This window comes from Heptranchias perlo, chromosome 22 (assembly GCF_035084215.1).
Source record: "Heptranchias perlo isolate sHepPer1 chromosome 22, sHepPer1.hap1, whole genome shotgun sequence".
Classification (NCBI taxonomy): domain Eukaryota; kingdom Metazoa; phylum Chordata; class Chondrichthyes; order Hexanchiformes; family Hexanchidae; genus Heptranchias; species Heptranchias perlo.
In genome coordinates, this window is record NC_090346.1 from 21,814,102 (window position 1) to 21,827,233 (window position 13,132).

A 13,132-nucleotide genomic window follows, 5' to 3' on the forward strand; every position below is an offset into this window, starting at 1 on the left:
TAAGGAGTTCCAGATTAGCTCATTATGGGTACCTTTTGAACAGCAGTTTTGCAAATTTCAGAAATGAAGCAGTGAAAAAAGTCAGAATGTGAGTGGATGATCAAAACAAGACAACATGAGATGCCAGAGTGAATAAATGAGCTCATTGTAGCAATGACTATGTGTTTTGTCCCCCTCGCTCCTCCTGACTAACCTTGTTAATCTGTAATCAGGACCAGTCATCTGTACCATTGGGGCAGTGCGTGGCTTGCTTTTAGTTTTTTTGAGTTGGCTGTGAGATTCTTTGTTGCCCAGCAGACTGTAAGTACAGTGAGTATCTTATTCAGCCAGAGCAATGATTAAATGCAGAAAGCCACGAAAAGAGACTCCCTTTCACAGAAATGTTGAAGCAGTGAGCAAATTGTAGTGGATGAAGAGATTCCTGGATGGAAATTTCATACAACGGCCTTAGCCCTGAAATTCGACACTTTTTGGAAGGATTTGATATTCTTATTACACTTTTTCAAGAAATCTCGCACGGAAGTAGTTTCTTAAGTTTAAAGCTTCCTGCAATTGCCCACAAGGTTGACTGTCAGTTTGTTCCTGCTGAAAGAAACCAGTTTGAACTTGTCAGTGAAGAGAAAGCTGGTGAGGAAGAGAAACATCCAAGTTTCACAAGCGTATGTATAGTATCCAGTGAATTTGAATATGTGTTAGCTGCTCACTGCATGCCCTTGACACTTGGAAAAGTACCAATTGGTTGACTACAGCTGAGGTGAATGTGAGGGCAAGGTAAGCACATTGGTTCTGTATTTTCTACTTACAACCAATGACTTCTATGTGGTTTTAGCACAAAAACATACCTTGTGTGACACATTTTTGAAAGCTGGAAGCTCTTGACTCTTTAATGTTAGACAACTGTTGCAGATCTCAAGTTGCATTTTTAATACATGTATGAAATTATTTTCATTTGCTGAGTTCAGTTCATAGTGTCCTTTTAATAATTAATATGGCAAATATTGATATAGTTTTGATATTAGTACAGTGCTGAGGTTAACAATATCTATATGAAAATGATGGTCATGATTTTTAGATTTTGGATGATTCATGTGCCATCTTGATGGCCAGAAAAAAGATCACATAACCAGAAATATTTGTTTAAAAAATTGCGGGGAGAGGTAAATACTTAATACTGATTGGTGCAAGTACTACATTTCAGTTGTATGCAAGGATAGGATTCATTGCTTACACTATTTTTAAATGTTTAAATCTTTTTTTTTAAATTGTAGCCTAAAATATTTTACAGGAAATAATATTTAATAAAACAGGAGTCAGTGAATTATGAGATTAGTATTGGATCTTTCTAGATATTTATGATGAGGTTAAAAAAAAATGCTATGAAATTGTATTTTTGCCTGTTTAAGCATTGGTGCCCTGTCTTGCTGCAGTATTAACTTGTAAACAGCTGTAAAATTATACCTGGGTAAAATCTCATTTCTCGTTCAATGTGAAATTTGGTCTTGTGCTGTTCCTAATGATTATAAATTCATTGAAATGTTCTTTTATTCTATTAGTCACTAAGTTGTTTGTAAGAGCTGATCCTGAAAATGTGTTCCTGCTAGGGCTAACTTTGAAACATGTAGAATCAATCACTCATGTGCCTTTTTGGAGATTTACATTTTCTGTTGCAAATAATTTTCATCTCCATTTCTGCAGATTAAGACCGATCTGATCAGAAGCGTGTTCAAACATAATATATTTCCTCTATATTTGTTGTCTAGCCTCAATAAATGGTGAGGTGCTTAGTTGATTACGGTACCAAACTATGTACATGTGATGTGTGGTGTTCTATTCGTACAGTGTGTGAACTACTTATACTTCGTTCTGCAAAAAATTCCCATTGATAGTGGAAGCCTTGTCATGAGTTTGAAGATGGAGGAAGGGCAAAAAACATCCCATTGTAACATTCAAGTTTGGGGTTAGTGGGCAGGCCTGGATTTAGATGATCTGTTTAGTTTGATTTGTACTGACTCACCAAACTCTGAGCTATGTCTGAAGCATTCATATCATTATTAATGTCAATATACTGTTTAAATGTCAACTGGTCAGCTCAGTGCTGACATTTTTTACCTTGATTTTTGATAAACTGTAATTTGGTGGCATTGTATGAGACACCAGAGCGCACAAGAATTCTTGTTTGGCTCAGACTGAGAGAAATAATTCAATTTACATTACTGTATCTACCCAAGATTTCCAGTAAGGTACATTGCACTCTACTAATTTTCAACATCCAAACTAGGTAAATACAACAGAAACCACTATTATACAAATGTTGTGGTTTTTATTTTGTTTTGAAAATAAGTTTTATTTTGTGGACCAGAGCCCTCCTTGCTGCTATAAATAATTGATCAATTATTTGTCTATTTAATAATATCTAACTATTAGTAAACTGTCCTGTTAACTAGATTTTGATGCAGAATGGAGAATATGAATTGTTCAAATAGTAAAATATTATTGTGCTTTTGTTTAGAAATTGGTTTGTGCCTGTCCTGGACAAATGGAAGGAAGCTTAATTTTACATTGGCCAGAAAAATAGGAGAGTTAGTTGTCTGCTTAAGAGTGCAGATGTTTATTTCAATGCAAGCTCCTGAAGTAAAAGTAAAAGTCACGGAGCTCTACAGTTCGGTATGAAATCCTTTGGGGTCAATTTTAAAAATAAATTGTTGGGGGGGTGCTCTGAAAATCGCGGAAATCCTGAGCGCGTACGGAACCCGGCTCCAACCCGCAGACTTCTGGGTTCCCCATTGACGCTTCTGGGAGCGTGCACGCCTCCCGAATGCGTAAGTCCCACCGGCAATTAAAGCAGGCGGGATGATAGTTAAGATGCTTATTTAGATACTTAAAGTACTTAATTTTGTCCACATTAACGTAAGGAATCTTGCAACACCGGGTTATAGTCCATCAGTTTTATTTGAAAATCACAAGCTTTCGGAGCTTACCTCCTTCGTCAGGTGAGTGACTCATGTTGTATGGGGTGAGTGGTAGTGGTGAGGTGATTAATGGAGAGGTGAGGAAGTGCAGGTAAGTTGAGAATGAACCTTAAGTGGTTGTGAGGAGTGATGTGATAGAGTAGTCTTGGCAGTGCAGAATGAGTTGGGGGGGGTGGGGGAGGTGATGTGCAACACTGAATGTAGGAGAATGAGTAAGTGTACTCACTTTTGCTGACCTAGTTAGGTCATTGAAGCGCTTCCTGTGCTGGAGATGGTGCTGCTGGTGACCTCCTCTGCCACCTCGAGCCAGGCCTTCTTGGTGGCGGAGGCAGGCCACTTCCTCTCGTCCGCCGTCACAGCAGTCACTGAAGGCCCTGTATGAGAGCAGAAGGCATCCCTGCTCCTCACCCCATCCAGTAGCACCTGGAGTGAGGCATCATTAAAACTTAGAGCAGCCTTGCACCTCTGCTGCTCCATTGTGGTGTGTGGGTCTTTGCTCCAGCAAAAGCCTTTGGAGCAATGGCCCTTTAAATAGGGCTCCTCCAGCTGATAGCCTGTGATGCGGGTACACACCCACTGCGCAGCTTTCGAATGGCAAACCCGGAAGCCACGTTAAGTGGCAACAATTGAATCGCGATCGCGTGCGAAAGGGGCATTTTTTATTGGGCTGGTTTACCTTTTACCGCCCCCCCCACCCCCCCCACCACTGCTGCCATCCCGCCTCCATTCTAATATCAGAGTCTTTGTATACAATATGTACTGTTCTCTATCATTATGAATGTGTATACATGTGTGGAAGTTAGCACAGTTGTGTTTACAATAAAGGTTATCAAACTACAAGGACATACCTTTTTTAGTATCAAAGTAGGTATAGCACAGGAGGAGGCCATTCAACCCATCGTGCCTGTGCCAACTCTTTGAAAGAGCTATCCATTTAGTCCCATAGCCCTGTAATTTTTTTCCTTTCAAGTATTTATCCAATTCCAAGTAGGAGTTACTGACAAAGACTGGAGGTGGGAATGTTTTCTTTTTCCTTTTTTGAGAAAGAAAGTGCTGAGGGGGAGAGGAGGGGGACATATCATATCTCATGAATTCTTTTTGGAAATGATAACTTGCTAATTTCAGTAATGCACTATACCCAAGAAAATCCTCCAGACTAGGCACCAGCATTTTGAAAGATAAGGGCTTCTGGGTTTAAGGTGCTTCTGGGTTTAGTTCTTTTAAGGTAACCTGAGTACAAGTTCAATTTTTAATGACCAAGAAATTTGATTTCCTAGTCCAGTTCTAGGAAACTGCATTGTAAGTAAGTAAAAAAAAAATGACATTACAATGAAAACATTGGTTGATGATTCTGATGATCAAGGTGTAGGATGTTGGTGCAGGGCAACAGACTATTTTCCCATTTCAAATTCCAAGTGTTATGAGCACTCCCAGGTCTGCTGTAAGATGCTTATATGGAGAACTCCCTTAGTGTACACCTTCAATCCATCTTACCCTTAACCGAAGAAGAAAAGACTATACTACATAAGCTTCACAACTTTGGTATCCTACACCAGGCATTCTGTGGCATTTGGACTGAGATTGCCAATTAGCACAATTGAGGGCACTTCTATTGCTGTGGACTATACTCACTAGGAGCTTGGTTGAGACTGCCCAAATTTGTCTCATATTGAACCCTGACAGTCAACAGACCAAGGTTTCCACGGCCTTGGAATATGATCGTGCCTGAATCTTGGGGGTGGGGGGGTGTTCCCAGTGCAGGACACGCTGAACACTACTAATGAGGCTGGCGGCAGGACCACGGCGAGATTGGCTGACTTGAATGCCGGCCGAGGGTCTCTGGAGAGTCCGGGGTGGGTCGAGGGAGATATCCGGGGAGGTGGGTTGAGTAGTGGCCAGCAGCAGCCCGTGCTTTTAATGTGGAAATGGGAGGAGAACTTCTGGCCCCACAATAAGGTAAGTAATAAACATTAAACTTACCTTTTGAGTGGCAGATCTTTAAGGACTGCTGTTTTGGGAGTTGAGCGCCTGAAAAAACTGACCGCGGCATTCGTGGCGCTTGCTGCAGTCATTCACAAACCAATTTCTCAAAGGGGCCTGTAACGGGCGTTAGGTCCCCCAATTTGCATGTACAATCAGCCTAATGCAGGCATGCACCCTGGATGCCTACAAATCAGCCCGATTCGATATGACAAGCGGTGCACTGTCAATGTGGAATGAGCATGCACACCATATTGAACCCGTAGACGCACATTTTATACGTGTAAAAGGATGCATGAGGTGGAGGGCTAGCATTTCTTTGTAATTTTAATTTGGATCCTTTATCTGTTCATTGGCTCCCTGTACTTACATTACTAAATCTGGTTTCTTTATCCCTTCGAGGCATTGTGGGCCCACAAAAAACTGAGTCTAGAAGGATTCTACGGCTGAGATAAACATAAGAACATAAGAAATAGGAGCAGGAGTAGGCCAATCGGCCCCTCGAGCCTGCTCCGCCATTCAATAAGATCATGGCTGATCTGATCCTAACCTCAAATCTAAATTCATGTCCAATTTCCTGCCCGCTCCCCGTAACCCCTAATTCCCTTTACTTCTAGGAAACTGTCGATTTCCGTTTTAAATTTATTTTATGATGTAGCTTCCACAGCTTCCTGTGGCAGCAAATTCCACAGACCTACTACCCTCTGAGTGAAGAAGTTTCTCCTCATCTCAGTTTTGAAAGAGCAGCCCCTTATTCTAAGATTATGCCCCCTAGTTCTAGTTTCACCCATCCTTGGGATCATCCTTACCGCATCCACCCGATCAAGCCCCTTCACAATCTTATATGTTTCAATAAGATCGCCTCTCATTCTTCTGAACTCCAATGAGTAGAGTCCCAATCTACTCAATCTCTCCTCATATGTCTGCCCCCTCATCCCCGGGATTAACCGAGTGAACCTTCTTTGTACTGCCTCGAGAGCAAGTATGTCTTTTCTTAAGTATGGAGACCAAAACTGTATGCAGTATTCCAGGTGCGGTCTCACCAATACCTTATATAACTGCAGCAATACCTCCCTGTTTTTATATTCTATCCCCCGAGCAATAAAAGCCAACATTCCGTTGGCCTTCTTGATCACCTGCTGCAACTGCATACTAACTTTTTGATCTTCTTGCACTAGGACCCCCAGATCCCTTTGTACTGCAGTACTTTCCAGTTTCTCGCCTTTAAGATAATAACTTGCTCTCTGATTTTTTTTCCTGCCAAAGTGCATAACCTCACATTTTCCAATATTGTATTGCATCTGCCAAATTTCCGCCCACTCACCCAGCCTGTCTATATCCCCCTGTAGGTTTTTTATGTCCTCCTCACTCTCCACTTTCCCTCCCATCTTTGTATCATCTGCAAACTTTGATATGTTACACTTGGTCCCCTCCTCCAAATCGTTAATATAGATTGTAAAGAGTTGGGGACCCAGCACCGACCCCTGCGGAACACCACTGGCTACTGGTTGCCAGTCCGAGAATGAACCGTTTATCCCAACTCTCTGCTTCCTGTTAGATAACCAATCCTCCACCCATGCCAGAATATTACCCCCAATCCAGTGATTCTTTATCTTGAGCAATAATCTTTTATGTGGCACCTTGTCGAATGCCTTCTGGAAGTCTAAATACACTACGTCCACTGGTTCCCCTTTATCCACCCTATACGTTATGTCCTCAAAGAACTCAAGCAAATTTGTCAGACATGATTTCCCCTTCGTAAAGCCATGCTGACTTTGTCCTATTAAATTATGTTTATCCAAATGTACCGCTACTGTCTCCTTGATAATAGATTCCAAAATTCCAAAGCAACCAGATTTAGCATCGTAAATGCTAGGAACTAGCTTGTGGATGCCATTCTCTGAGATTCTGAACTAAATAAGCACCGATATAAAAGAGATTAAGAAAGAATTAGAGGGTGGATTTTAATCTGTTTCCTGGTTTATCAAAAGGCCAAGGTCTAAAATGTTTATAAGGTGTAGCCAAAGAAAATACTCAACTGTAGAATCATAGAATGGTTACATCACAGAAGGAGGCCATTTGGCCCGTCGAACCCATGCCGGCTCTCTGCAAGAGCAATCCAGCTAGTCCCACACCCTCGTCTTTTCCCTGTAGCCCTGCAGATTTTTTCGTTTCAATTTCTTATCCAATTCCCTTTTGAAAGCCAAGATGGAGTCTGCCTCCACCACCCCCTCAGGCAGTACATTCCAGATCATAACCATTTGCTGCGTAAAAAAAAGTTTTTCCTTATGTTGCCTTTGGTTCTTTCTTAAATCTGTGTCCCCTGGTTCTCAACCTTTCCGCCAATTGGAACAGTTTCTCTCTATCTGCTCTGCCTCGACCACTCATGATTTTGAACACCTCTATCAAATCTCCTCTCAACCTCCTTCGCTCTAAGGAGATCAACCCCATCTTCTCCAGTCTAATCACGTAACTGAAGTCCTTCATCCCTGGGACCATATCATAGAACCTTACGTCACAGAAGGAGGCCATTCGGCCCAGCTTGCCTGTGCTGGCTCTTTGAAAGAGCTGTCCAGTTGGTCCCGCTCCCTGGTCCAGCCATTTTATCCCCTTCAAGTATATATCCAATTCCCTTTTAACAGGTACTATTGAATCTGCTTCCACCACCCTTTCAGGCAGTGCATTCCAGACCATAATAACTCGCTGTGCAAAGAAAATTTCTCCTCATCTCACCTGGCTCTTTTGCCAATTACCTTAAATCTGTATCCTCTGGTTACCAACCCTTCTGCCAGTGGAAACAGTTTCTCCTTATTTACTATCAAACCCCTTCATGATTTTGAACACCTCTATTAAATCCTTGGTACCATTGTAGTAATTCTCCTCTGCACCCTTCCCAAGGCCTTGACACCCTTCCTAAAGGGTGGTGCCCAGAATTAGATACAATACTCCAGCTGAGGCCGAATCAGTGATTTATAAAGGTTTAGCATATCCTCCTTGCATTTATACTCCTATGCCTCTATTTATATATTTTTTTGTATGCCTTTTTAACAGCCTTATCAGCATGTCCTGCCACCTTCAAAGATTTCTCTACATAAACCCCCAGGTCTGCCTGTTCCTGCACCCCCTTTAAAATTGTACCATTATAGAGTCAATGGGGGTTAAATTGGATAACCCCCAAATTTTTTAAAATTCGTTCTTGGGATGTGGGCAAGGCCAGCATTTATTGCCCATCCCTAATTGCCCTTGAAGGTAGTGGTGAGCCGCCTTCTTGAACTGCTGCAGTCCGTGCGGTGAAGGTTCTCCCACAGTGCTATTAGGAAGGGAGTTCCAGAATTTTGACCCAGTGACGATGAAGGAATGGCGATATATTTCCAAGTCGGGATGGTGTGTAACTTGGAGGGGAATGTGCAGGTGGTGTTGTTCCCATGTGCCTGCTGTCCTGTGGATGGTATACACTGCAGCCACTGTGCACCGGTGGTGAAGGGAGTGAATGTTTAGGGTGCTTTGTCCTGGATGGTGTCGAGCTTCTTGAGTGTTGTTGGAGCTGCACTCATCCAGGCAAGTGGAGAGTATTCCATCACACTCCTGACTTGTGCCTTGTAGATGGTGGAAAGGCTTTGGGGAGTCAGGAGGTGAGTCACGCGCCACAGAATACCCATCCTCTGACCTACTCTTGTAGCCACAGTATTTATATGGCTGGTCCAGTTAAGTTTCTGGTCAGTGGTGACCCCCAGGATGTTGATGGTGGAGGATTCAGCGATGGTAATGCTGCTGAATGTCATGGGGAGGTGGTTAGACTTTCTCTTGTTGGAGATGGTCATTGCTTGGCACTTGTCTGGTGCGAATGTTACTTGCCACTTATGAGCCCAAGCCTGGATGTTGTCCAGGCCTTGATGCATGCGGGCACGGACTGCTTCATAATCTGAGAGGTTGTGAATGGAACTGAACACTGTGGAATCATCGGCGAACATCCCCATTTCTGAACTTATGATGGAGGGAAGGTCATTGATGAAGCAGCTGAAGATGGTTGGGCCTAGGACACTGCCCTGAGGAACTCCTGCAGCAATGCCCTGGGGCTGAGAATCTAGGCGCGGGGGTCGTAGTGCGCAATTAATCAGCGCCCGGTTGATGAGATGCCGGCAGCACGTGAGATTTGTGCTACCGACTCATCTGCACAATTGTTGCGAGCAGCCAGCGCCACGCCTCAGCAGGGAGCCCAATATATGGCATGGCCTGCACCTCTTAAAGGGGAGGTACACTGTCAATGCAATCAGTTGAGGAAGACAAGTGGAATGGCTGGACCTGCAAGCGAGCATGCACCGAGGTTCTCCGATGACTCACTGGAGGCCTTGTTGGAGGAGGTGGACGTACGAAGGGCCATTCTGTACCCGCAGGGTGGCAGTAGACTCTCCGGACACCAGCTGCGGAGGCAGGGGGAGGAAGTGTCCCCCTGGAGGTGAATGCTAGGAGCATTGCACCACGCACGTGGCTGCAATGCAGGAAAAGTTCAATGAATTGATGAGTGGTCAAGATTGAATGCAAGTGGCACATCCTACCAACTGCACCACCGCTCCACGCACGACACCATCACCACCCCGGTCATCCACCTCCAACAGACCAACAGTCACTTCCCATCCATACGCAACGCTGCACTTGAGATGCTGCATCTCACCCTCAGACATTACCACTGTTGCAGTCCACACAACCATACCTCACAGGTCACACACTGGCAGCTATTCAACCATGATAGGTACATCACCCAAACATCTTGCAGGACACTCATTGACACACTTCCCTCTGTCTTGCAGGAGAAGGTGGCACATAATAGCTCACAGCAGCAAAGAAAGGACGGAGGACAGGCATGCCGTGGCCACTGGCTGCGCTGGAGGTATCGAAGTTGAGGGTCTCGGCCCCTAATCCCCCTTCTCATTTCCCATATCTCCCTCATCCCAAAATCTTCTCTGACTCACGTGCAGCAGATGGTGTCAGCATGCACGTCTTACTCTCTCCTATCTCTCTGCTCCACAATTCCACCCGTCTCCCTTTGTCATTACAGATACCCAAGCACTGGAGTCGGCACCGTCCGAGGTGGAGGAGGAGGAAGACAGTGACAATGAAGCCACACTGTCACTCCAGCAGCTCAGATACTGACATTGCATGATCTTTAAAGGCTAGGTTAGAGGAAGGACTTGAACATGGTGAGATACCGGGCACATGCAGGAGCTGAGGGAGTGGGAACAGATGCTGCAGGTGCCAGCTCGCTGGAGGGCGAGGTTGCTCACTAGTTCTGCTGCAGAGGAGTCAGATGATGACTTCGATGGGCCAGGCTACAGAAGAAGGCTGATGGGCGTACACAACCAAATGCTTGGGGCACTGGAAAGCCTATGCACAATGTCAAGGGACATAGACGAGTCCAGCTCCAACTTGGCACAGGGCTTTGTGCAGAGCTTGGAGCCCATCCTTTCCCACATGGAACGTGTGGTCACCTCCATCTGCACACCTGTGGAACCCACCATGATGCAGCATCTGATGACTGATGTCACAGCTTCCATTACAGCACAGACCGATGCCATCTCAGGTCTGCATGCTTCATTTGGAGCTCAGACTGCTGCTTTACAAGCTCAGACTTCTGCTATCGTGGCTCTGGGTACCAGTGTGGAATGGGGCTTCCAGAGTGTCAGAGCATTCCAGCAATCCATTCTCCAGCAGATCACCAGGATTGCTGAGGTGTCTCCCCGGGAGAGTGAAAGTGGCGCCATGGAAGATGAACCTGCTGTCCTCTCTCAGGATGTCTGCATTCCTGCTCCCACCCCTGCCACTCCACCAGTGCCCTTGCTGTTGCTTGTCAGCCAGCCAGGCTAGACTGCTACAATCCAGGCCAAGATGGTGCAGTCTGAAGCCAGGACCTCCCGGCCCAGGGCTGCTCAAGGTCGTCCTCCACGACCATCTGCACACTCCTCAATTGAAGGTCAGCAGCCTTTCCTACTCGTGCTCCAGCCAGTGGGGATGTACCTCGTAGGAGCACTAGGAAAGGAAAAGGCACATGAATGACGGGCACTAAGGGAATGCACAAGGGTGAATAGTGTAATGTTGTATACATGATTCGATATGTAAGTTTATAAATTTGTATTTGAATTTGCATTTGGTGGTGGTTTTTATTTATGCGATGAGCTGCGGGAGGAAGCAATGTGTAATCATAAGGAGGACAATTGGATGGTCATGTGGGAGAGGAAAGGTGAAGAGTGTGGGACTGTTGGTGACTTGGGAGGTGTCATTGAGGTGACTGATATTGCTCATGAATAAGGTGGGCACGCAGCACCCTGGCAGACATGACCTGTGCATCTTATTGCCTCCTTGCTTCTTCTACCACTTCCTCTGGCTCGGGGTCTTGCCGGATAGGCGGTGGCAAAAGCTGTCCTCTCAAAAGGGTGAGGTTGTGCAGCATGCAACATACAACGATGAATCTTGACACCTGCTCAGTGGAGAACTGCAGGGCTCCTCCAGAACAGTCCAGGCAACGGACGCTTTGCTTTAGGACGCCTACGGTGTTCTCGACGTTTCACGTGGCGGCCTGGCTCTCATTGTAGGCCTGCTCTGCACATGTGCGTATGTTCCTGACCCGAGTCATGTGCCACCTCGAGGGGATAGCCCTTGTCGCCAAGTAGCCAGCCTTTGACTTGCCGAGCTGGTTGAAAGATAGGTGAGACGTTGGACCCCCGTAGAATGAAGGAAACATGACTGCTGCCAGGGTAGCGGGCATTGACCTGCATGATGCGCTGCATGTGGTCGCATACCAGCTGCACATTGAGGGAATGGAGCCCCTTTCTGTTTGTGAAGATGGTTGAGTTGAAATATGGAGCATGCATGGCACTATGTGCGCAGTCAATGGCACCCTGCACCATGGGGAAGGCTGCAATGTGAGCAAACCCTCGTGCTCGCTCGTTCTACTTCTCTCTGTCAAGGGTGAACGTTATGAATCTGTTGTGCAGCTCGTTCAGTGCCTCAGTGACCTCCCTCATACAGTAGTGCACTGCAAACTGCGAGATGTTGCACATCTTTCAGGCTGCTGCTGGCAATGAATCAGAGCCGTAAAATTTCAGCGCCCACAGTTACCTTGACAGCCACAGGCAATGCTGTCCTTGCCCTGCTCTGAGGCTGCAGCAGTTGACGTTTCTCCGTAACGCCTCTTTTGTGAACCGCAGCTGTCCGATGCACTGATCTTCGCACAGGTTTAGAAAAGAGAATTGGTCCCTGAAGCCCCTCATTGGATATGGCCTCCTGCTCCTCCCTCTCCTCGCAGGTTGACCTGCTCTGCATGGCCTCTCTGCATGCTCCCAGTCATGTTAGGTGCCCAGACAGAGCCCTAGGAGGCCACTCATGTTTGCCAGAAATCTTGTTCAGTCCACTGTTGTAAATGCCACCAACAGAAATGCAGGACCTGCCTGACCACTCTCTATATACTATTGCAACTTTCTCCAAGTATATCCCTGGATATAGATAGGTTAGGTGAGTGGGCAAGAAGGTGGCAGGTGGAGTATAATGTGGGGAAATGTGAGGTTATTTACTTTGGTGGGAAGAATCGAAAACCAGAATCTTTTTTAAATGGTGAGAAACTGTTAAATGTGGGTGTTCAGAGAGATTTGGGTGTCCTCATACAAGAAACTCAATAAGTTAGCGTGCAGGTACAGCAAGCAATAAGGAAGGCAGATTCCATGTTGGCCTTTATTGCAAGGGTGTTGGAGTACAAGAGTAAGGAATTCTTACTACAATTGTACAGGGCTTTGGTGAGACTTCACCTGGAGTACAGTGTACAGTTTTGCTCTCCTTAACTAAGGAAGGATATACTTGCCTTAAAGGTGGTGCAACAAAGGTTCACTAGATTGATTCCTGGGATGAGAGGGTTGTTCTGTGAGGAAAAATTGAGTAGAATAGGCCTATATTATCTGGCGTTTAGAAGACTCAGAGGTGATCTCATTGAAATATACAAGATTCTGAGAGGGCTTGACAGGGTAGATGCTGAGAAGTTGTTTCCCATGGCTGGAGATCAAGAATTAGGGGGCATAGTTTCAGGATAAGGGGTTGACCATTTAGGACTGAGATGAGGAGGAATTTCTTCACTGAGGGTGGTGAATCTTTGGAATTCTCTACCCCAGAGGGCTGTGGATTCTGAGTGGCTGAGATAG

General features: G+C 45.4%; 1 protein-coding gene across 2 annotated transcripts in view; it reads left to right on the forward strand.

The window, feature by feature from the left end:
- The window catches only part of rhbdf1a (rhomboid 5 homolog 1a (Drosophila)), a 357,313-nt gene that overhangs the window by 55,816 nt on the left and 288,365 nt on the right, over positions 1-13,132 (forward strand). The window contains exon 1 of one of the 2 annotated variants that reach the window (XM_068003136.1): positions 533-771. The exons of the other annotated variant lie outside the window; for it this stretch is intronic. The gene's annotated coding sequence lies outside the window, so the exon portion shown is untranslated. Of the gene's footprint in view, positions 1-532; positions 772-13,132 lie in introns of those variants that run through there. 2 annotated transcript variants of the gene reach the window in all.